We start from the raw sequence: 22,501 nt of genomic DNA, 5'->3' as shown, positions 1-22,501 counted from the left end.
AAAAATATGAAAGGAAATCACACTCTACCGACTGTAATAATTTTCCTCCAAAAGAACTGTCTTTTCAGAATCCTCCAAGTCCACCGACAGGCCAGTATCTTCTAATGTATCTAATGTGTGAATGTTTCTAAAAATATAAAAGAAGATCGTTATCAACTATACAAATTTTCCTCCAGGAGAACTATGTTATCCGAATTCCTCGAGATCCACAAAAGTACGGAAAAGTTCGTGGCCCGTTCGCCACCTATGGGGCCGAGTCGAAAAGCCGGGATCCCGGCGCGAAGAGAGGCAAACGTCATCGCTGGCGTCGTTATCGTGGCCATAATCGTCATGGTGGCCGGTGACCGGCGTCATCCGGCTAATGGCAGAGCTTCGAACATCTCACCGTTTAACGACTCGCCGGATCAGCAGGTCGTGTGTTTTCTTAACGACACCACGGGCTCGAGGAACCGCGGCAACATATAATCAACACATTTTTATGTCCCGCAGCCAAACTCCACTCTTCTGAATGGTGAAGCGCACGCTCTCCCTCTCTCTCCTTCTCTCTCTCTCTCTCTCTCTCTCTCTTTCGTTTACTTTCTTTTTTTTCTCCTCCTCTGGCTCTGGTTCACGTGGATGAAAAGGAAGAAGAAGAGCGAAGGAGATAGAAGAAAGCAAAATTACTCGACCACCTTGGGCGCCACGTCGCGCGCGCGCGCTGCCTTCTCTCGCAATTTGCCAATGGAAGGCCTCGCGGATCCACGAGGAGATCGTTCATTTGCATTTTACGATTTTTCGAAGTGAAATTAACGCGGCGCCTTCCGCTCCTCGCGAGCCTTTCTCTTTCTGCTGTGTATCGTGACAGCCGACCCAGCACGGCCCAGAAAATTAAATCTTTTGTCCTCCGTGGAAACTCGGTCGTTTCCAGAAAAGTCTAAGCGTGAAAGAATATCCAATGCCATAGAGAAATTTGTTTTAAATTCTTTGAGCATATGATCTCAATGTAGACAAGCTGTATTAGTAGAGTTGAAAAAGAGACACAAATTTTCCACTTTTGAAATTAAAAACAGAGTAAGGGTTCCTTGAGACAGTGAGATATTTAGGTCATATTGCATGGAAAATTTTGTTTGTGGTTTCTTAGATTTAGTTATAAATCACTTCTTTCTGGGAACGATATTTGAAAATAGATTGTTCAATTCGTGCTCTCATTACTCTCTTAAATTCTAAACTAAATTAGATTTAGAATAAACTAGATAGTTTTACTCTAATAATTCTGATTTTAAGATATCTACTTCCTTAGGTAGCTACTCGATGAGATTTTACTGACAAAATCAGCCATGAATGGAAATATCACGTGCTTCCCCTGTGGTCCTTGTGTAAGAAACAAACAAATCATCCATTATTAATTACCAAGATTTGCTTGCTCGTTACGTGTAATCTGATGACTAGACATTTCTGCAATAATAAACTATACGTATAACGTGAAACATCCTGTTGGGTGGTCTAACATATTGGAAAAGAGAATCTTCAACGTGTTCGATGCGAATATGTACAAATACAGAGAACTCGGAGAATTTGGTGAGTTTTTAAAGGTATCTGTTCGATTTTATGGAGCACGAGAAACTGTGGGAATGAGACAGAATCAGTCACTCCAGAGGAACGTTTCTTTTTCTTCCTTCCTGTCCTTTTCGTTCTCTTTTTCCTTTTTCTTTCTTTTTTTTTACGGACAACGTTCTGTTGGAGCTGGTAGAATTACATCATCGGTTCAGAACGCGCGGTTGGGTCCGCCATTAAATCAAAATCTACATTCTCGAACGTGCGATCGTGCCTCCTAACCATAATACACCACCAAGCCCGGAATATTCATGAGAAACGAACATTACAATAGCCTTTGAAACATTCTAGTGACTCATAGGAAGGAAAGAAAATTCCAAGAAAAATCAATTGAATTTTTCAAGAAGAATAAGAAAATATGTGCAACAAATGTAGAATAATTGAGAAATAGATCCTCAGGATTCTTGCATAATTAAACTAACATTATTAACGAAATGTTACAATTCATGAGTCATAAATTTATCGCTACTAATAGATTTAGCAATTGTAATCGCTTGTATCTATGAATTTTAATCGACGAATTAAGCTACATCTTCTTTCGAAGTTCCTTTATCAAATGATAACTCACTACCGATTATCTCTCAAAACAAGAATCTATAGAAGATGTTATAATATCATTCCGAAAGCTAGATGCGAAATGATGTAACTCATCATAGATGTAACTCAAAAATTGTCCGCTTTTATATCTCACCTAAGACGGCTCTTAACATTTTAATTAATCATTAGCGCACCATTTATAATCATAAATTACACGCTCTAGAAATGTGACACTACTCAAACTGAGAAACATGACGTTTGGAATTTTACAGATATCTTAAAATATTTTTAAAAATGTACAGAATCTGAGATATATACAGAACGAAATTAATTACTTTTTATATAACAGCTAAACAACAGTTAACATCGTCGTGTAAACTTGTTAGGAAACACGTTTAACAGACGTTTAAATGTCGCGAATTTGTCAAAGTAGAAAAGAGAACGAAGAAATAAAATGGTAACAGGCTGTTGGATGGCTGTTCCGCGAACGGCTCAGGAAGCAGTTTTACGAGGATCGGTCACCGTTCGGTCGTGGCAGCATGGCACCACGATTATCTCGTTTCCACGGAATAGCCGAGAAATGCTACCTTAGAAAACGAGGAGGTGGACCTGGACTCGAGCGAAGCCGCATAAAAATCGCGCGCAATTACCGGTTGCAGCCTGGTCCTCTCAGCAACGAATTCGTCGCTCGTGGTGCCTCGATTTCTCGTTCATTTTTCTCACACTGACCAACCGTGACCCACTTCTTCCACGCTTCATACGATGGAACTATGGGTGTCCTTTTTACGCTCGTATCTGTGAATTTTCCCTCCAGACTTGATGAATCTTGAATATAAATCTTTATATTCGCGTCTAAAATATTAAAATTGTTTCTTTGTCATACTATTCGTCATTGGAGAAAATCCGAGGAAATGACCGTTTGTAATTGCAAGAGGGAGGTAAACTAAATTGCCACATCTTCTTAATGAAATTATTTCTGGAATTATTTCTAATTTTATTCCAGTTGTATATAATCAAACTTCATGTTTTTTAAAGGACACTTTTATTTCTAGAATGTTTTAGGTCTTCTGAAATTTATCGAATATTGCGTTTTCGAAGTATTTGGATGTTCTACGTTTGTTTCTATGGCCTTTTAGGAAATCGGCAACGGAGAATATTTTCTTTGAACAATTCGCAATTCTAAAGTTCAACACCTTACCACGATTAATTATTTTAACTCTGCAAAAAATTCATCATCCTAAAGTACAATACCTTACCGCAATTAATACTTTCATATCGTCACGTGTTATGTATTTTATATTGTTATATTAACATCGTTGCATTTACGCAACGATTTAATTTAAGTTGTTCAACGTGGAAAATATTTTGTAAAATCTTTGAGGAAGGATTTGGCCATATTTTGACCGAAAATATTTCCGTTTACCTTTGGAAATGGGAGAGCCAAGATTTAGACCATATTATACTTCGTAGAAATAAGAAGCATCTCCTCGGAATAGTACAAGTTTCAAGAGGCTGATGGAAAAAGCCACAGTCGCACAATTAGCCGCGTTAATTAGCGAAAATCGCGGTTCCTTTCGAGTGCGCGTAATCTTCGAAACGTATTGAGAAAGAGGGGAAACTTGACCGCTAAGAAGGGTAAGTTTGGCCATCATCCAGGGTTCTAAAGGAGAGCAAGTTCGTTGCGAATTAATTAGCCAAAAAAACGAGCCGTCAAACTTCTCATTCTACCAAAGCTATTCAATTATACTATTCAAATTATAACACCTGCTAAAACAATCGAAAACCGATATCTATGAAACCTTTTGAAAAACCACCCCTAAGATACCTGAACCTGAAGAACATTGCTTACTTCAGAGAATATTGTCCATTATCTTTGAAGAAGAAATATGAGTATTTTAACATAGTGAATTATGTTTGCTAAATTATCTGACAAAGATAATTTATAAGAATTACATTTATTTTATAAATTAAAAATAAGAACAGCTAAACGAAATAGAATATTAAATATAGTTCAATGTAAGGAAGCAGAAGTTTAAGCACAAAATATATTGTACTCTGTATAATATGTTTGTATGATATATGTACATTGTAATACAGTATTCTTATATTTTATAAAAAGATATATTGAAAACAGTAACAAAATGATAAGAAATTCAGAATGGAGAATTTACAAAATAATTACCTATTTCTTCATCGTCAAGCTTCCAAGAAAATAATAATTGCGTTCTGCGCGATGACCTAACATATAAATTTTATAACACTCTGTTCCACGATTTTCTCTAAACTCTCTCTACACTATGATAGCGTGAAATTGTGTTTAGTAACAAACATCCAAAGCTCATCGATCCCAAAAAAGAACAGAGTAACAGCATTTCATTAATATACGATATTAATAAATTATCTAGAAGGTGACGCTGATACTGAACAGTACCCGCAATTCATCAACCTCAGAAAACAAAAAAGAAACAGAGTAAAAAATAGAATTCTCTCAAATTATCACCCCAAAAGGGAACTCTCACCGGAAGCTTGGAGGACAATCAGAAGATTCACCTGCGTTTTTCCTGATGACCCGACGATTATCCTCCCGTCGACACCGCTTCTTCGCCCCGGGGGTGACACGCCTCTTGATCCTTGGACCAAGCCACGAGTCAACGTCGTCATCCGCCATTGCCGCTCTCGCTGTTTCACCCCTTAACCATCCCTCCGTTCCCTCTGTTCCTTTGATTACCAAGGCTTTTTTGTTCTCGTTCTCCCAACCCCCGGGGCTGGTTCGCGCGATTCCGCGCGCTAGTTAAGCCGTGCCGCCGACCACACCACCTTTTTCCTCTCTCTGCGTTAAAGTCGTTCAAGCAGGCAGAAGCGTACGCGCGCGCTCCACCAAAGATCGCGTGGGTAAAACGAGGCCCGCCGGGGGCGTGGCGGCTCCCTGGTGGTCCATCACTGGCCTGGCCTCCGGTTCCTTTGCGTGGGCAACGAGGAAACCCCCGGGGAACGCGTCTTACACAATACTTTCTCTATATTTCGATATCAGAGTTCATGTAAACAGGGTTGGTTTCATCAACGTTTTGGGGAGACTTCAGGTTTGTTGAAATCTTAGAATAACATCTTTGATACAATCTTTGAAATATAGATAGTTTCTAGAACCCCGTACACAAGTAAATCGACAGCACACTTACCCTAAGATATATTAAACATTTTACGATTCAAAGTTCAACGTTTCTAACTCAACGATAAGTATTATATGAATCTTTGACAGAGATAAGTATCCCTAAACTTGCATAAACGATCAAACTTACGTCGCGTGGCATTTTCAACCGATAAACACTCACTTCAGCGGAAGTTCGAACGTTGGAAACTCAAGACGAAATTATGAAACCTACGCCGAACATTCTACGATTCCAAGTTGAAAATTGTTAACCACCGATAATATTAAAATCATTTAAACGGAGAGACAATGCCCCTAAACTTTCATAAATAATCAAACTTACGTCGCAGCCCTTTCGCAACGAATAGAACGTTCGCTTCACCGAGTCCCGGAAGTTGAAGAGTTCGAGCCATCCGAGACGTCCCGAGGAAGACGTTCCCAAGGCAACGCTTTCTTCGTCTTTCGATTCGCTGGATAACGGCGGCTCCTCGCTTCCCTGTTCGCGAGGCCAGAAGCCTGAAACGTTTCTCGAAGACGCGTCGCGTCGGAGATCTCAATCTCGCCGGATCACGATCCGCTATTAATAACCACGAATGCGGCCGAGATGGCTAATTGACCGCGGCGCTGTCCATTAGGCCGTCCTTTCGGCCATTTCCCCGAGGCTTCCCGCGCGACTTCTACTCGATTCATCTGTCCGTCGTCGCTTACTCGTCTATCCTCTCTCGCAGACGTGATCACAAGCGGATTCCACCGGTGGAACGACAACGAAAACGACGCGAGTCCGCGTCCCAGAAATCGTAAAAGGTAACTTCTCGATGCCGATCGCGGAACCGAGCGAACAGACGGTTTTTATTTTACGTAATTAGGGGTTGTCGAGGAGAGGAAACGACGGCTACGAAGAAACCAACGACGAACGAAGCAAACGGGTATCGAAACGTCGAATCTGCGTTAAAAGTTTCCCTCGAGGATTACGGTGGAATCGGAATGTCGATTGGGCGACTGGCTAACAATTCGCTGCTTCGGCGTAGGAGTAAGTCTAAGGGTTGTTCATCCATCAAGGGCCAACGGTTACGTTGTCGCAACTTCTCATTTGCAATTTTTTTCATTCAATTTACATTCCACAGGATAGATTAAGGATTTTAGTACTGTTCTCTGTAAAGTGTTTTATGAATATGATTAGTAGACTGCAGGTTTTTAGGTAAATTCATATTTTTCAGAAGCACTACACTCTGAATATTTTACATACTTTTCATACTACCTGCATTCTGTGCAATTTTGCACCTTCATATTTTCTATAAATTCATAAAGTCATAGGATTTTTATGTAACATGTAAAATCTAACGATAAGAAATGTAAAGTACTCTAGGTCTTTATATCTATAACATGAAATTATGATAGACTATCGCTTGGCCCTTGATCGGTTAAGGTCAGTTTCAAATGATCTGGAACGCCCGACATGGGATTTAAGAATTAATCCTGCCACGTGTTTTCGGTCATCTGTGCGCAGTTGTATTATACTTTTCTAGTGTTATAATGAATATAAAAAAGTCCAAATGCCTTATTAGAGTTAACTAATTTCCTTGGTTATAGTTACTGACAATTAATATAAAGAACATAAATGACATGAAAAGAATTAATTAACGTAATTTCTTTTGGTAGTAATTTCTAAAATTAATATAAAGAACAAAAGTTTCTAAGAGAACTAAGTAGAGAACTTTCCCTTGCGAATCCATCCAAAATGGATCTTCCATAAGAACTCGAAGCAATGAAACGCATACATATATGTATTTGTAAGAAACGAAATACAAAATATATTCTACTCACGTATACCGCAATGGTATCATCCAACGATTCATCATGAGACATCGAACGTTAACGATGGCTCTTCAGAGTTTTTCTTTCCCATTGATTCGAATGTTCTGGTGACCGCCACCCGTGTAAACTCGGTATCTCGCAGAAGCATCGCGTGGGCCGATGGCAGGTGGGAAGATCAAGGGGTGTACACCAGGAAATATTCCTCTCGCGGACCTGCAATTAGAACGGACGCGACGTGGGTGAGTAAAGGTGGACAGTAAATCAGCCCGAGTTTAAACTGCGACGGCCTCGGGATGAGAGCGAGCATCTGCAGTAATCGACGAGATGAGAACGCTACATCAGGTGCCACGTTGCACAAATATGACCTTTCCTCAATTTCATCTTTTCCGCAAGTGTATAATATACGTAATAATTGAATGTATTCGTTGAAATTTAGAAGGTTTTAATAATTAAAAAATTATAAAGAATTCAAACAAGATAGAGGCTTAGAAAAGTCTTGATCAAGTTATGGGAAAGCAGGTATAGAACGGAGTACTTCGCCTCTTTTCTAATATGTAACATAAATTTATATAAAGAAAATACAATGGATATTTTAATACTGACTACAATATAATACTTTGAACAATCTTACAAAATTCACCATACACACGGAACACGCTTTAACGATTCAAGTCTACAAATGATTCCCCATACCGAACACCATAAATCTCTAGGTACCAGATCTAAGAATTTTCTACCATTCTGACCCTACAACAAACCTCAATCACCACCCCAAACCAATCTCCGATTTCCAAAATCCACGAAATCTCACGCATAACTCCGAACCCCAAACGTCAAAAAATTAATCACGCCGGTCCCAGCCCGGCGCCAATAACCACAAGGGCGTGACACTGAAAGGCACCAGGCCACCGGGCATAGATAATAAAACCAAGCAAATAACGATGCACAAATTCGTCACGGCCGCGATAAACGATGGAAGATCGAGACCGTCACCCTTAACAGACGTTCCCTGACAAATAGACGAGGCTTGGCTCGTACAGTTCGAGGGTGAGGAGACTCCTAGGCGAATTCATAGACGGCCAGGAATGCGCAATATTGTCGGCAGTCTGTCACACATTCGATCCGGCCAGCCTTCGAGATAAGGCAAACGCGCGCGCGGTCGTGCTCGTTTTATTACACGCGTCCAGCGGTGGCCCGCAGATGTATCAGACAATAAACTACGGCCTGTTTGGGATTTGTGGGCCGCGTATTAATCTTACTGTATTTATATGCCGGCCCTCCAGAGAAAAAGCGGCCTCTGGATCATCAAGAGACGGGGCAAGAGCGCGAGCGCGCGACGAAAGCATCGATTTCAGATAAAATCGAGGCTTACCCTTGAAAAAAAGGGATTCGTCCCGGTAAACGACAGCACTGGGGATTGTTCCGAGCGTGGGTTAGATCGGACACGCTTGTCCTCCTTAGCCGGACGATTTTTGTTTTCGACCTTCGTTGGTGGCCCTCCTTTGGCGCGGGGGTTGGATCGAAGAATTGGACAGTGTATTTCGTGGACGATTCAGTGGCAGAGGGATGCTATCTGATTATTATATTTTACGGTGATGCTTTTAGCTTCGGAGCAGGTGGTGTTTTTATTTGCTTCTCTGCAGAATAAAGAAGGAAAATTAATTGCAATCTTTTACAATGATTACTGAATCTATAAGAAGTTTAAATTCATCGATTCACGTTGTTTCTTAACTTCTTCTTTCGGAAAATTGCGATATCCATAGATACTATATAGATTCATTGGATTCACACGCAGTTCGTTTTATAGTAGGTAGCTATGTAATGTTAGGTATGTTTTACATATCACTATATGTCTCTTTTTTAATTCTTTTACATATGCTGTCTTTTTCGCATCAATGTGATACAAGTATAGAATGTTAACGCATTCATAGAAAATTTAAATGCGCGCAATACGCAGTAAATTGTCTAATGTAAGGTATTATGATAATGTTACTACTCATAATCTTTAAGGATAACAAAGCTCTGTTTAGTTTTCATTCTCTTAATTATGTTTATAAAAAATGTGAATTTATAGAAATATCCGCAGACTAGCTATAAATAATATTTCTACTTCTACATGTATGTTATAATTTAATAGAAGAATTTCATTATGCGCGATATCGACATAATCCACTGTTTAAATATTAAGTTTGCAGAAATTATTTGTAATATAAACAATTTTGCATTGTTCTCGGTGAAAATCAAAGAGAAGAACGTGAAGATATATTCAATAAAAAGAAATGGTAGATTGACGTACTACTCGTCTTTCGATTTTGCGTTTTTCGTCGAGCAGGTGCGTATCGACGTTATGTTAATGGGCATTCAGAAGATTTTGGTTAACCATATGCTATCCAACGAGGGTGGAGTGAGGCCAGAAATACTAATAGAAGCCGTTCGCAGAAGCAAGCTTGAATAAACGGTGCCCCGTCCAGCGAGGTCTAATCATTTCTGGGCGCCTAAGAAACGCTGGAACGGAAGCCAATTTGTAAATTGCCTCGATAAACCACCAAACCGATGCTGAATTTGTGGCTGAACGGCTCTCCACTCAGCTTCTAGCTGATGGTTATATCGAGAATCTCTTCTTATTGCATCGTTTTCCTGTAATTATAGGGTTTTCTGTATTCTAGTTGCTGGTACTAAGACCTAATGTTGTCTTTTTACATATTTATTCTCTTCTCAATAATTTCAATACAAACAAATTCCTTTTCAACTAAACGTTTTTATGGAAAAAGTTCATTTTTATTAATTTTTTTTTTTCTTCTCTCAGTAAATGTGATTCTTCCAGTTAATTATATTATAGTAATCCCTGATAAGCACAATCCTGCAGTTTATTATGTTAATATTAACTTTTACCAAGTTACAAACTGACATAATGGAGAAAAATGAAACATCACTAGTTTCCAATTTTTATTGTCTGTCTTAGGCAGTTTCCAGACTAAACTCAGCTTTTGCTAACTGTCTTCACGCTCAATGTTTAAATTTGATGCATTTCACAACGAATCTCAAGACGTGCTGTTCTGCGAATGCAGGTACGATCGGGCGATAAAAATCAAGTTATCTCGGTGTTCCGCGACGATCAGCCGCGTAACGCATGCGCTGACGCCATTAGAATATCGTGGCCACATACCGGGACCCAAAAACGAATGCCAGCCAAGGGAAAAGGGGTGACAGGGCCGACCGAAATGGAAGGGGTTAGCAGGATCGCCGGCGCCTTTGACCGGGAACCCCGTGGCGCGCGACATGCCTCGTCTGACCGCCATTTAGCGTGAACCTGTCTCCAGTGCAAACCACTCCGCTCTCGAAACTGGCCGTTTCGTTTTCAAAAACGAAATGTTTCACCCGGTGACAAATACTTTTCGCCATGGCAAACAAAATTGAAGATGTTATGTACTGAGAGAAAAAGAAAGGTTGATGTTTACAAGATGTTGTGAATTCTTCGGATAATGAGTAAAGAAGATACTAGGAAAGACACTGATGATGATAGCCTCGCGAGATATACACTTACTTACGTGTAAAATTGGAACGCCTAATTTTTAAAATTCTATGGAGAGTTGGGATAGCTGCTACAATAAGGAAGCAGTTCCATTGTACAGTAATTTAATTAAACCAGCTCAAAATCGATCAAACTCAAATCACTTGTAAATATAAACCCTAATAACTATCTTTTTTTTTTCTAAGATACAATCTAAATATTGAAACTACTTTCTTATGGCTGCAAGTCGTTTAATTGTAATCGATTGTTGTTAAATAATCTTAGTATGTACTTACTGTTTGGACGAAAGTGTTGAATTGTGGATGTTCAAAAGTAAAATGGAAGGATTAATGTTGTTGAGGTGTTATGGGTTCTTTAGATGTTAAACATACGTAGGAGACACTGGAAGACACTGATGAATGAAAAGAAAAAGGTAATTAGACCATTACTTTTTATATTTTTAATTAGCGTATTAAAATTAATTACCATTGAGGAAACTTACTATTTGTATAAAAGTATTAAATTATAGACGTTCAAAGATAAAGTAGAAGGGCTGATATTGTTGAGAAATTATGAATTCTTTGGATAATAAGCGTAGGAGACACTGGGAAACATTGGTGATAATTATCGGAAGAAATACCTGTTTATATAACCATAAAATTAAACAATCATTTTTTTAATATCCTATTAATACACGTTGATTAATATTAAAAAAAGAACTTACTCTTTGTATGAACGTTGCGTTGCAATTATTTATGATTACAAGAGAAAGTTGACGTTCTTGGAATGTCGTCAATTGTTTGGTTAGAATACGAGTCGCTAGTAATAATTGCTCCATACAACATCTAATTACTAATCAATCAAATTACTAATCAATCAAACTATTTTATAACTGTTCTATAAAAAATTAAGGTCAATCATTGCTTTAAAAAACGTATTACTTACTATTTTCATGATGAGATTAATTGCGACTGCAAATGCGGCAAATATTATATTATTTCATATAACGCTATCACAGATGGCGTTACAATAAACGCGCGAAAAGCATCCATAGTTGAATAATTATATTAAACATAATCGTGTATTATTTCTTTAATCTTAAAAAATAAAGAAATAATTATGAGTCGGTGTTAGTTCGGAGCTTAAATAAATAAAAAAGATAGAAATACACATAACCGAGTCCATTTATTGAACCACTTAACATGATTCAATAAAAGATTAATTTTAATTTACTTACTTTTAATATTATTTACTTTGTCATTTTCATCACGTGAAATATAAAACTGTGAACAAAATAAAATAATGTAAAAATTAGTAGATATGCCAACGATACCACTTGAGAGTTAATAGCATTGGTATTAAAATATTTGTCCAAATAAATTACACTTACAGAGTCATTTAAAATTTAACATTTATATACCTAAACAATCTAACGAGTAAAACTATGCGACGTCTTCTTGGTTGGCAAAGCGGTGCCAGGATGCTACTCCATTCCACCCACGCGAAGTCGTGGTCTGATCCCGTGGTCGAAATTTCTGTGTGTTTGTCGAGCGGCGGTAGTAGGTCCCGGAGTTATGTTACGGCTGGCCATAAACGAAATGAGAAAACTGTCCGGCCGCCGTTGAAAAATCTCCGCGGAATACAAATGCTTGATTTTTTCGGGCGGCGCTCGCTTTTGGTCGGCCGCGCCTACGATGCTTTTTTCGGCCCCCGGCCGAACGTTTCACCTTCGACAAATGGCACGCTGATCGTAATTCCAGAACACGATGATAATAATAATAATAATCGAAATTTTGTCGGTCATAGCTCAGATCCATGATTAATTCAATCCCATTAACAGATAATATTATTGTTACCAATATTATCAACTCGATCAATTTGATCAAGTTTATCAACTTTATCAAATAATTCAAATAATACAAACGAAATAATCTACCATTAACACCAGAACTAGTAAAGTCATTAAAATGACGGATTATAAGGTTCTACATTTCGTTTCCATAGCATCAAATTGTTATAATGATACGGAAGTACTACTAAGTATTACGAAATTTAATATATTTGGGCCTAATTAAATTGTGCATGAATGCTATAATAAATACAATGATATGCCAATACCTTCTGTAGCCACTGCATAATAGAATCACCGAACCAAATATATTGTATATTTCAATGCATATTGTAAATCAGTAGTTCTAGTGTCAAATCAATACAATCAAATCAATACAACAAGAAATTCGCCCACTCAAATCGTCAAGAAACACCAAGTTGTCATCGTATACCTCGACTTGCTCTCCATCAAATCTCTCCATGAAGTATGTCGAGCGTTTCCAAATTAACCAATAAATTAACGAAAGTCGGAGAGACAGTCGGTCTTGACCAGTCGATCGGTGGCTTTTCTTTCGATTCATGGCTCGCAATTAATCTCGATCTTGTTCCCGTAGCATGCTGCCGTGGGCCTGCACGGTCGTTAATTCGGCGCTGACGAAGGCACCCGATGTGATGGTGGGGCTGGACGGGTAACAGAGGAGGGGAGCTGGGGCCCGCTTTCGGAGCCCCGTTCCGCTTGTAAGAAGCGAACACGATGACATTCGTACCAGGGCCCGAGAAAACGAGTCGGGATACATGGAAGCCTACACGAGCGAACGGACGATTCGGAATCAGATGTTATCTTTGACGAGGGCTGCCGCTGGTGGGGAGAAGCCGGAGCCCTTTCTCGGTGCCCCGCGCCAAGATACGGATCTCCTTGGCGCCACCGTCTCCCGGGCCCTTCGCCACGGGGCCACGCAAGTAGCGATGGCCACCTCTGTTCTTCTATTTTTTGACCTCGCGAACTTTCGTGCGGTTTAATTGCGCCTCGGCTCGGTTACTTGCCTCCTGATTGTCTGCCGGTGCTAGTGATAAAGTAATCTTTCTAATTTTTGTTCCTTTTGTCGTTTTTTATAATTTTGATGATATCGTTTGACTCTTGATTCAAATCTAATTTCGTTTTTCAATCCCTTTTCGCTGAAGTAGTATTTTTATTGAGAACAATTTTAATGTTTGAATTAATGATTGGTTGTATGATGCATGGAAAACATTGACGAGTATGTTAGAAATCTTTTAAATGTCTTAACAACCTAAAACAATGAAGAAGTGTGGCTTAAACATAAATGGTCCATTTTATTCATGGAACGTGAGAAGGTATGCTCGCCTATATTATGCTTACCTTATGATTAATCCTGCTACATTCTTTAGATCTCTTTCGATCTAACTATGTTCTTCCATTCCTTAATAGTAATAATTTCTTTCAACGTTTCTTGTCCACCTTCCAACAACAAAGACAGTTTCACAAAGAATCATACATCCATACGATCTCCACCTCTCCGAAAGTTGGCACTTGCGCATTCCTTGTTTCCTTTCTTCACAGTCTCGTAGCATCCATAAACCAGCATTTCCCACATTCCACTAACGAACGTTAGAAAACAAAAAAAGAGTCTGGCTGATCACACCAGGTGATTCGTGGCCTCTTCAGTCCATCACTACGACAACGTGGGCTGCTGTTGGAACCTCGAAATGCTGGCTTTCGAGGACCCTAAACGCGGTTTAAACGTAACCGATACCCCAGCGGGGGTCCCAGCACCGGTCCTCTTTGCGTCCGCCATCGAAAATTCGTTTTGACGATTGACAACGGCACCGAACGAACGATGAGGAACGGCCGGTCAAACGAACGAAACCACCGGTTTTCCTTTACCCAGGCCCTCGCGTTCATTATCGTGGGCACGCGTGTCTACTGTGCCTTGGATGATCCTCCTCGTATCGAGGGATCGATCGAAGCCGGATATGTCCGGTTGAATTTACCGAGGGGACACCGTATTCCAACCGTTATCCTGAAGACGTTACTCCGCCTGGACCGTGAATTATCGTACTCCCGTGTCAAAGAAACGCAGTTAATTTATCGTCCACAAATGGTCTCTCTTGCACAATTCAGGTAATATTAATAATGAAATTTTACAAATCACAAGTCACAAGTTACAAATTACCGGTATTAACAAATACCTTTGCATTATAAAAAGAAAGGAAACTTCACCAGTAGATTTTATAAATTATAACTCCATTGATTATCCTATATTTCCCGAAAAATTATAAAATCATAAAAGAGTAATCTATAAGCTATAACTTATAACTTGTCGGCTTATTGACATTATTAGTTAGGCAAATACCGTGCAAAAGAGACCGGGGACGTTGTTTTTCGTGATGCTCAGCCAGATGGCGGTTCCTCCTTGACACGAAATCTACGGTGAAATAAAGATGAGAAATTGGTTTATTTGCTTTTGCAAATAAAGTGATTTTTATACAAAAATTGATATTTTTACTACATTTTCAACGTTACGATAGATTAATGTTCCTCTGTTGTTAATTTGTTACCTTTTGCTTTGCCTCTTTGCCTTGCCCTTATCTTTTTTTGTAACTGGGCTAAAATTCTAAGCAATTTAAATTTAAGTCGAAATAAAAAGTGTACCTGCGTTAATAAAGTTCCATGTTTATTCCTAACGAATAGTTAACACTTTATAGAATCTATATGAACTTTTAGAATGTGACTAGAAACATATATCTCAATCGTTTTAACATCCTCATATTAGACAGACACAGTTAAAAATTGGGAAACACGAGAGAAGTTGAAAAGGCAAAGGACACTTCAGAAATCGAGCCCACAGTTGAAAGCTCGAGCAGACGAGATTTTAATAAACGCATCTAACGCTGCGTCATTTCGAACAATAGAAAATTGCACGTACGGTATGCATCGGCATGGTTGAGCAGATACAGCGTATAATTTAGTAACAGGGGCCGGGGGTTCCATGCAAATATCGAGAACAATGAAACGACGAGGCTCGCATTAATTAAGTCGTAAGCAGAATAGGAGACGTTCTTCGATTCGTTGATCGAGCGTCGTCGTCGCTCGACTACGACTCGCGAGGAGAGCCGAGTTAATTGGCTCTCTAACCAAATAATTGACAGTAAGTAGGAAATGAGAAGTTATTCCTCGTAGGAGTTGTTTGTCGTCTCCCACTTTTCTTTGCCCGTCGCTATCGCGAATCGACTTCGGCGAATTAACGAGCGAACGTCGTAATTAACCACTGTCAGGGAATCAGACCCCCTTCTTCTCCTTCGATGTTGAAACTTCTTAGAATTCATCGAGTTCAACCTCGATCGTAATAGTGTCGTTCAATGAATATTAGACGGTTCTTAGATCTTCAACTATGCTCAACTATGCTCCACTCTATGCCTTTCTTTACGAAGATTATCTTTTATCGAGATAAACCATTCATTCGGATAAGAGAGACTTGACCGCGTGAAAAACAGGATTTACAGGGACCGATAATTGGTAAATAATCTCTTCAAACTTATCCTATACCAAAATGATTATCATCTACAACAGAAATTGTCGCAATAAGCTTATCGTTACCACAAAGGATTTTCCTAGTACCCGATGAATGGACTCTCTCTAGCATAGCAACATCCTTTAGCGTAATCCTGCTAAACTAGACTTACGATCAACGATCCCAAGTCCCTCAGAGTTACTGAATCGCGCCCAATTGTCATAAAGCTATTGTCCCAATGTGTACCTGAAATGTTCTTTCTTTTAAAATGGACCCCACTCCAATACAAATGCAATTATGTATTAAACTAAATGATATGACACATTTTTAAATAAAATCTTAATTTGTTTTAAACATGACTCAATACACTTTTTGAACAACTATCTAAAGTTCACTATTTCAAATTTGTAAGAATCGTCACTCCTAAATTAAAAAATTCCTCTAATGTATCTAACAACAGTATTGGCCCATCGAATTTAATCCTCGGAGGAGTAACATCTCCCATATGTACCACCTTAATTTTTATGTTTCTTTAATAAATTATATATTTACAAGCTCTGAGATAGAGAAATGGAAGGGTACCTATAATAATTGAGGGGAGAACAAGCGACGGTCGTAATGGTCATGGAAAGGAGAGGCTGGCGCCGTCGAAGATGACCAGGAAAACGCCCAGTCTAGGCAAGATGACGTTGTAAATATTTTCTGTCATCGGTCGGCTCTGTGTCAGGGCCCGGAGTCTTGTCTTCGCTTTAATAAAGGTACTGGCAGCATGGGTACCTCTTTGGAAAGTGCGTCACCTGAGCCTGGTATCGGACACTGATGGTGCGGATAGCGGCGCTTTGTGTCCTTCGTGTACCCCTCTCAGCCGAAAAGATCACCGCTCTCAAAAGACCTGCCCTCGCCATTCATCACTTCCGCCGCGCTTTCGGCCCCGGGAGCAGCGAAAAAGTCAATCTGCAGATTCTCCGTCTTGGACATTGCTTGATTGTCGAAGAACAAATAAAAAAAACTATGGAAATTGTAACCGAGGTTTTCGATGTACAGTGGCTCAAAAATGTATTTGGACACTTACCTTAGTAAACGTTCATGTATATACTGTATGTCTTATAAAAAATATTTTGAAATTTCATTAGTGCTGTATACAATCGCCCCAAAAAGTAAGTTAATGTTGCCATTAAAAGTTTACTTACCTTTAAAAGTCTGTACTTCAAAATGTTCTATATAACGTGCATGATGTATTCGTAAAATATTTCTACAAGTGTTAGGATACCTTCGTGAGTTAGTGCTCAGGAATTTTTTTTATCAACGCTAATAGGCTGCTCGTTATTAGTGATGAAATCATGGCCATTTTTACAGACGATTCTCCTTAAAGAAGATTCTACTTTACTACGGATTCTATTATAAGGCTTCGTAACATTCGAAGCTTTCAATTGCAAAACTTTTCCCAGTAACTGTGGACTATGGTGGTTACCTTCGAGAGGAATTTCTTCGCCAATAGAACCTGCAAAGGTCTAGTAGCATACGGTTAACGCTTCTAATTGCAAAACACGGTGCTACTCTTCCTACGGTGCTATGCATCGAAAGTGAGAGTCGTAGCTCTTCGGGACGTAAATTCGCTCATTTGTACTTGCAACACTCGGCGCAAGATCGCTGGCGTAAAAGGCGCGCTCGCGCCATTCCGAATGTCCGGCGTCCTTTATATCGAGGCGGCAGAAAAGGTAATTTGCAGATTCCAGCGAACAGGTTTCAACCGAACACACAGTCGGGGTGCTAATTTGTCCCGACGCGGAGATAAGGATCTGGCAAAAAGGTTCAGCACAAAACGAAGCAATTAAAATGATAATGCGACCAGACGGGGACATCTTTTATTAGCGGCCTAGCGCAACTCTATGAAGACCATTCGCCAACTTCATGATGGAATCTAAATCATAAACCAAGTACCTGATCTAACAATTAAATTTATATCGTTGTTCGAACCAACGAGTTGATAAATCATCTTTGCGTTCCATAATCCATACGTCTTCTAAAATTCCTCATCGAATACTACAGTGGCATATCTTCTAAAACACGACTGTTAGTTCTTATCCATGTAAGAATTATCTTCCTCGATTTTTCGTTTCTGAACTTCCTCCAAACAATTCAAAAGCCCATTTACATATTCAATCGATTCATTGCCAGGATTCTTCAGCTTTCCAGCGCCGATACGTCACGTCCCAGTTCCAGAAGGTTCGTCAGACATGCCCGGTCCTCGTTGGCCAAAGGAGGTAAGACAGAGAAACGTTTACCTGGCTGACGACGGCGGCGACGCCTTTGTCTCAGGGACCCCGGAGATAATTAAAAACCGAGTAAAGCGGACAGAACGCGCAGCAGTCGGTAAATCCACTTGGAAAGGGACACAGAAGGGAGAAGATCGTATCTTGAATTTACACCCATCAACCGCCACCTTGTTCCAGCCACCTTCATCCATCTACTTGTGTGTAACCAGTCGCCGGATCCTTGGTCCTCGATGATGGCCAACGATACGCCGTTGCTCGACGCTGTAAAACCCGATGTTCGACAGGAGTTCGGCCATCGGGCTACACGTAAATATCCGGCGTGGAACGTGGATCTACCGGTACATCATCCAGCCTCCTTTCTTTCCGCCTGATCGCTGGTATTTGACGGCAAACGCGTTTTTTCCTTCGTCGAGATCTTTCTCAGCGATTCCTTACTGCCGCGTTCCTTCTTGCCTCTGGATACTTTACGGAGTGTCGCGTGAAAATTGAAATTCGAGATCTGGAAAGGCTCTCGATCTTGGCCCGTGCACCGGTGTGACGAGTTTATTAAAATGTTTGCTCGTTAAGACACCAGATGGAAGTTGGTACCAGGGACTTGTTCTTTCATCCAAGATCAACGTCTTCCAGGTTTTGCCCGATCAGTTTAACAGGTTGTTCGGGATTCTTCGAACTGGTAAACTGGAACAGGATGAAACAAAAGCAACTGAAGACGTACAATTTAAAATTATGGACCACTGTTACCACTGTACCTCTGAGCTTCTTATATCATTCGTAGTAGTCGTTTTTCAAGAGTCGTTTATATTCTTCGAAGTCATGAAAACGTATCGCGACAAAGAATAAAGTTGTAACTTAATTAATTATGAAACATTTGATGCTTTTAAAAGTTAAGGTACATGATTAGATCCAGATTCTCAAAATCTTGACATACACAACTATAATTTTCAACTTATCATAAATAAATTACATTTCTCTATGATAGCTTTTCGTGTCTTGGGCGATGTGTAAACTAGGAGCAGATTGAAATTACAAGTGAAACAAACAGTGGCAGATTAAAAGGGCCGTAACACCGTAGAGTCGAAGGAAACGTCGAGGAAAGCCAATGTGACTTTTCCTCCGGAAGTTTCGACATGATGGTTTCGCTGCAGTGGCTTATGGTTGAGCCGATGTTATTTGTCATTAGAAGAGGACGGCGAGCTTCATTATCCGAATAATTAAAGCTTATTATATGATGTAGCGGCGCTCGTTATCTAACCGGTTTCGTCGATGCGCGTCACAGATAAACTTATCTGTCGTGTAGGAGCGCTTGTAACGAATCAATTATATTACTTATGTAAGCGAGCGCGCGGTTTCGCGCGCTCCGCCACTTATCGCGGCGAAACTAGCGCTGAAACGTTTTATGCTGTCCTGATAAGCGACCGTTAGCATTATAATGCGCGGAAAAGGCGATCTACGGCGGTCGATCCTTGTCTGTTGGTGGTCTCGTGCCCTCCGTTCTGCTCGGTTGTCAGCACTGCTGAATGGAGATGAAGAATCTCCGTGATAAACCATTATCTGCATACGACATTAATAATACGAAGATAAATTGTATATATCTTGTGAAGAATTGGAATTTATCTTCCATAATTAAATTAAGATCTAAATTTTTCCAATTTAATGGCTAGAACCATTTAGACAGGGTTATTTGACTCGGAAGGATGTTTGAGTCGGACTAAATAATCCGCTATGTAATTCAGTAAAATCGGTCATGAACAATTTTTAAACTTGAAAATGGATTACATATTTAACTGCTAATTAATGGTTTGATAAAACAGTGAAGTATATTATATACATTGACAACTCGATAGCTATATATTTTCAGGACGTTGAAGCTTAGGTGACTCAAATAACTCTATTATGCTATATACTCCTAGATGTAGTTACTCTAAAACGGTACATAAAAGGTAGGAAAAGAGAAGACATTCCGTATTCTCCATACACTACAGACAGCAAAGTTGCTGAAGTAAGGTACACCGTGCTGAATAACAAAATCGTGTATATACAAACGATCTTCTGTCTATTTCGAGAGACACATCAGTCAGCATGCCGAAAGATGGTCTTCCAAGGATTAGCCTCGGTCGCGGGATTCGGCCCGAAAACCGCGAGCTGCAGTCTAGCAAAACTGTTGGACCGGTTTTTTCCTCCTCCGTCCCCGAGATGATCGTCTGGAGGTATTCAGCCAATTCCCATTTCGCGTCGCCATGCATTTATGCCTGAATACAAAGTGCGAGAGGAGGTTCCCTAAAAAAAAAGAAAAGAAGAAGTGAGACAGCGAAGAAAACGACGAGTCGGAAGAAGGAGGAAAAAGGATAGAAGGAAGGGAAAAGGGAAACCGTTGGATTCTCCGTAAATCTTCCATGCGTGTAACTCTTCTGACGAGGAAGCCACGGCGCTCTCGTTGCGCGGAGCGGCTGGAGTTGTTTATGCTTTCCTGTGCAGCGCTTTCTGAAATATGCAAATCGCGAATTCGCATAATGGCGTTATCGCAGTAGGATGCCGCCGTCGGCGACGACGTCGAGATAGCTGAATCCGAGCGGGTCGAGCTCTTTCTTGACATCAAACGGCCACCGCCGGCTCGCCAGCCCCATTGATTTGTCCCTGAGAAGAAACATCTCAGCGGGCTTTTCGTACAGCCGCGATAAATATATGATCTGCGAATCCGCCGAGTGATCGCTATGACTCACGACGATTCGACCACGAGGAATACCAAGTCGTTCGAACTGTGAGGTCGATCGCTCCGGCTCCGTTACTCGACGAGACGTTCGTGGATGGCTTTCTGTATTAGCCCTGCTACGTCCTTTGAGTCATTTATGATCCAATCACATTCTTTTATCATCAAAAAATTCGTAATTTTATAGATTTATAAATAGCGATGAGACTTAAATTTTTTAATAGATAAAAGTTTGTCTTCGTCCTGCACTCGGTATTTCTCCATAGACATATGTATCTATAATTTTTCGTTTGTCAATGTACATGATATATTCTACTGTTTATCATGCCTCTAATAACGTTTTCAAATGTAGATCCGTTAAAAATAGTTCATAATTGAATTTAGCGAATTACGAAGCAAATTACTTAACTCAAGTATTCTTCTGACGTCCAATACATGTCATTTCTTGTTCCAACAGCATGTTAGGGTATTCCTCAACACATTCAATATCCCCTCGTTGAAACGAGATTAAAATTAGTACGTAAAGAGAAAAGATTCTTCCGGTTTAACGACATCTCTTCTCCGACTATCTTTTAACTGATAAGTCGGTATCATTTGTAATCAACTTATACAGAATTAAACCCTAATGAATTACATTTAAGATAAGCTAGTAAGCTAATTGTATATGTTTTGAACCTCTCGCAATATTATCCTTTTTTTTCATTTGCAAATTGCTCCATGGTGAACATTGCTGTTTCGTGGTGTTGTTGACCTTCTTTTTCCAAGTACCTGGAATCCACCTCTTCTCGCAACGATCTAAACTGCAGAAAATTATATCGATCCGTGTCACGCAAGCCTTAAAATGTCGCGTTTCACTCGCATGTAGTCAGTCTACCGGCGGCAGCCTCGGTGGTCTTGCATTTACAAAACGGCCAGACGAAATGAATGAATTATTCAGTTTCGTATAAATTAACTTAATCATCTTTTTACAAATAAACGATGATGGCGGCATATTAATACAAAGAAAATTTCGATAAGCAATCTAAAAAAACTGACAATTCATAGAAAAATAATCGTTCGCATTAAATACTCGTAAACTTCGAATGTATCACTGTATTAAATAAATGAATGTTCCTTTTGTTCTCGATATTAAACAGAAAATAAGGATTCAATTTTAGACGTAATACATCATCGTCGTACACCTCTGGCGATCCGTCTACAACATAGAGAAGAACCAAATATGTAGATGATGACAAGATGAATACATCGAATTTCCAGGCAAAAAATAATTGTCCAATTCTACCATAGAGAACAACTTTAAAAGCAAAAAGCAAACAAGAACAAAAAGAAAAAGAGACACAAACCTGTACTCATTATGCTCGTTCGATTCAAGCGGTTAGACCCGACTCATTTATTTCAGGCGACGCAGAAACAGGAAAGACCGAGGCAGAAAGAGAGACAGGCGAAGCATCAGGACGGAAGAAGGAGCGACGCGCGCTGAAACGTATCCGCGGTTTATTATTATTTTATTCGGATGTTCTTCGTCGCGTTATACCCCATAACCCACCCTCTTCCCTA

The 22,501-nt window shown here is 39.8% G+C and overlaps 1 long non-coding RNA gene across 4 annotated transcripts; it reads right to left on the bottom strand.

The window, feature by feature from the left end:
* Nucleotides 1–6,815: 6,815 nt before the first annotated feature.
* Nucleotides 6,816–22,492, bottom strand: LOC105666001. Of its 4 annotated transcripts, none has more exons than XR_007224981.1 (10): nucleotides 22,288–22,492; nucleotides 17,433–22,139; nucleotides 17,034–17,326; nucleotides 16,544–16,941; nucleotides 13,810–16,207; nucleotides 11,547–13,720; nucleotides 11,326–11,469; nucleotides 11,104–11,241; nucleotides 10,898–11,013; nucleotides 6,816–7,303 (listed from the first exon to the last, which is right to left on the bottom strand). It is a non-coding gene; the product is annotated as an uncharacterized LOC105666001 (long non-coding RNA). The 4 variants fall into 4 exon arrangements; XR_007224983.1 differs by having other exon boundaries at nucleotides 16,544–17,326; nucleotides 17,433–18,915; nucleotides 18,987–22,139; XR_007224980.1 differs by having other exon boundaries at nucleotides 16,544–17,326.
* Between the last annotated feature and the right edge of the window lie 9 nt (nucleotides 22,493–22,501).

Source organism: Bombus terrestris, chromosome 8, assembly GCF_910591885.1.
Source record: "Bombus terrestris chromosome 8, iyBomTerr1.2, whole genome shotgun sequence".
NCBI lineage: Eukaryota > Metazoa > Arthropoda > Insecta > Hymenoptera > Apidae > Bombus > Bombus terrestris.
The sequence above is the reverse complement of the archived record's forward strand: the minus strand, read 5'-3'. Positions and strand labels throughout refer to the sequence as shown.